The sequence below is a fragment of the Syzygium oleosum genome, unplaced genomic scaffold (assembly GCF_021117445.2).
Source record: "Syzygium oleosum isolate NSW1041296 unplaced genomic scaffold, Sole_v2.1 Sole_v2.09, whole genome shotgun sequence".
Taxonomy (NCBI): Eukaryota; Viridiplantae; Streptophyta; class Magnoliopsida; order Myrtales; family Myrtaceae; genus Syzygium; species Syzygium oleosum.
In genome coordinates, this window is record NW_026607493.1 from 10,754,849 (window position 1) to 10,758,463 (window position 3,615).

General features: G+C 41.7%; 1 pseudogene; it reads left to right on the forward strand.

Moving 5' to 3' along the window:
- The first annotated feature begins 278 nt into the window (after nt 1–278).
- On the forward strand, nt 279–3,615 carry LOC115691239 (eugenol synthase 1-like; annotated as a pseudogene).

The window sequence follows — 3,615 nt, forward strand, 5'->3', positions numbered from 1 at the left end:
GCCTAAAACTCTCGGAGCATTATTTAACATTTTCCTTTTCCATTTCCCGAAAACATTTATCGTAGCCTTTGTGTTCTTCTAATGTTGGAGGGATTTGCTCATAAATTAATCGCATCGAGCACGAGGGTAGTTGTATACTATATTCTCCAGGCGAAGACATGCGGGGGAGGTGAAGATAGAACAACTGTGCATGAGATCGTATATATAAGCAGCGTAAGAGGAGCAAGGAGAGTTGGTATATGCATATTGGTCCTATTCAATTATCAACCGAGAGAGAGATGACGAAAAGAAGCAGTGGTTGCAACAAGAGCAAGATCCACGTTTTCGGAGGTACCGGTTACTTCGGCAAACATGTTGGCAGGGCCAGTGTGTAGTTTGGCCACCCCAACCTTGTCTTCGCTCGGCTGGCCACCCCTCAAATGCCTCCCTCCAATCTACGCCTTTGTGATGAATTTCGATCTCTTGGAGTTACTCTTGTCCAAGTCTTTCTCTCTCTCTCTCAAAATAGTGTTATATATCACCATCCGTCTCATCATTTTTTTTTTTTTTGGGTAACCGGGCTGTAGCCACCTTGCGCACCTCGACTATTCCTCCGGAGACTAGACAAAGAACCCACCGCCATGGCCCCCACTTAAATCACAAGTGCTCACTGGGAATCGAACCTCGGGACCAAAGGCGCCTAACCACACAATCCCAAGTACGCCCTAACCATCTGTCTTATCTTTATATATGATTAATAGTAAGTTACCCGTTTTCAAGTGTGAGCCTATGAAAAAAACTCGACCAAAGTAGAAATTCCAATCAGAGTAAGTCTTAGGGTTTAACGTCCGAGCAAGCAAGCAAGTATTGAACTAAATTCCACGCTGGAGTAGAACTCCTAATTTGAGTAGGTCCGCAGCTTGAGTTGGCGAGTCTCATAAGTACATGGTAAAGTGCACACAAGAGGAGTGTTAGGGCGTTCTTTCTATGAGTTTTCAGAGTGGGTTTTTCTTTTTGCGAGAGATTATGAGACAACACTTTGTGGGTTTTACTTTAAATGTAATCTAGAGTTGGGAAAAACTTGAGCGACTACAACTTCATAATTTTCCAATTCATAGTGGATTTCTTTGGCTCTTTTGTGAAGTAGGTATTGACACTTGGACGGAAAAATTATTCAAAAAATGCTAAATCTATTGTATAATCGCCAATTCAGTCCTACACTTTCAAATTTGGCAAATGTAGTTTAAACCTTTTGACGATTTTTCAATATAATCCACCCGTTCAATTTAGGTTAGAAATCGCTGACGTGGCGATTTAGTTAGCCCCGATTGGCCTGCATGGCATTGGGGAGGAGAAAAGAACAATAATGAACAGCCTCTATCTCGAATGATACTCCGGTAGGACAAATTACGATTGACCTTCCCTAAATCAAAGTTGGACATATAATTTAGCGTCAAATGTTACAAAAGCAGGCGTAATTCCCTTAAAAAAAACTCCCAACTGTAGGTGCAATCCCAATTCTGTCATGAATTTTTGTTTTGTCTAAAAAAAATCATAAATTTTTAGTCTAGTCCTAAATCTGTCCATGTTAACCTACAATCCAAAAATCGCTATTGGTTTTTTCAAGATTATCAACATCTAGGCAATTAGAGGTTCATTGTCAAAATCTACATCTTCATCAACACTCTCGAGAACAACAACAGTCTCCCATGTTGATAATTATGAAGAAACCAGAGTGATTTTGTATGGAGCGTTAATGAGCGGAGAGCAGGGGTTAGAATGAAAGTTGGTGATTTTTTTCTCAGAACAAAAAAAGTTCGGGGTATAATTGAGATTAGACCTAATATTGGTGGGTATTTTAGGGAATTAAGCCTACAAAATTAGGGCTTTCTACAAAAGAGAAAGGGAACAAGCGTATGAAATCGGAGCGCATCGTAATCATTGATAATATAGAATGTGGGCTGCTAGTGATCAGTCTGCAAAAAACAAAATAGCAGATTGGCTTCTCTTGCCTAAATCTTCACGGGAATCCTCGACCTCTTTCCATCGGCCTTGTCTCGCTTAACTTGTCGAGCAGTGATTACCCTAGAATGAAGATCCGCTCAAAAAGTATAACAAAAAATCCGTTTGAAGATTAGCTCCAAGACCCTACTTTTATCATCGGTGCTAGCATCGTGTAATAGAATAAATCCCTCCTTAATGTTCATTTCTAAGGTGCATGATGGAACCGATGCGATCTAACGCTTGATATTTTCTTTGGATACTTTTTATTAGGTTCTTTGTGGGAATTGAGTAAGATATGAGGTGAATGAGGCGGTGAAGGACAATACACATGCATGGAGCGGAATATATGGTGCACGACGTGATTCACGTGAAGTTGTGACTATTTTAGTTCTCTCTTTTTCATTCAATCCTACCGTCTCAGTTCTTCTCCCCAGAAATCTTTCGAATTGATTGATATTCATTTGGAGTTATGTAGGCTATTGGCTTCACTCCGATGAGTGGGGCCCAATTGCGTACACTTGAGAACTAATTAATGGATTTATATATGAATCCTAGTACTACTCCAACGCCCAACATCGCAAGACTTCTCCTACGCAGCCTCACCTTCGCCATCCCTCCATCACGTCATCACTCCATCAGTGCTGACGTTTGATGGATCAAATCAAAATAATCGATGCCATAATCACGGCCGGCAACATAAAGGTAGAGAGCCTTCTTTTCCGGGGGATGAGATTTCGAACAGGGCTTAGTTTGTGCTCTATGGGCACATATTAACCAGAATTTTCTGCTTCTTCTTCTGTTTTTGTTGTTCTAGAGGTTCCTACCATCTGAGTTTGGGTGCGAAGAGGACAGGATCACCCTACTCCCACCATTTGAAGCATTCCTGGAGACGAAGAAGAAAATCAGGAGGCTCATCGAAGCATCTGCCATTCCCTACACTTTCGTCTCTGCCAATTGCTTCGCCGCATACTTCATCAATCTTCTGCTTCATCCTCATGACCCACGACCAGACCTCGTTGTCTATGGGACTGGAGAAGCAAAGGGTATCACTACAATGCTTATTTGATATTGAATACTAAGCAGCTAGTAATAACTCTTTAGCATTAATACTTCACTGAATATATGGTAATGTATTGTCAGCTGTGCTTAATTATGAGCAAGACACAGCCAGATACACGATCAAAGTGGCGAACGACCCGAGAACCTGCAACCGTGTAGTATCAAGGAACTTAGTCTCTCAGAATGAGTTGATCTCGCTGTGGGAAAAGAAAATGGTTCAGAGTTTCGAGAAAGTACTCATGCAAGAGGATGAGATGATCAAGCTCTCCCAGAGTAAGTCGGGACTTATTACATGCTGTGTCAGGGTCAATTACGACTACATTTCGATCGAATTTCTCGTGGAAAATAACTATTTTTCTTGTGATACGTGTAGCCCTGCCAAGCCCGGACAACATAGCGGTGTCCATCATCCACTCCATATTCGTGAAGGGAGATTTGATGAGCTTCGACCTAGACGAGGACGACCTTGAACCTACGAGCTTGTATCCCGAAATTGAATACACCACCGTTAACCAGCTCCTCGATATATTCCTCGTTGAACCTCCTGAGGCTGTATCCGCTGCATTGGAATGA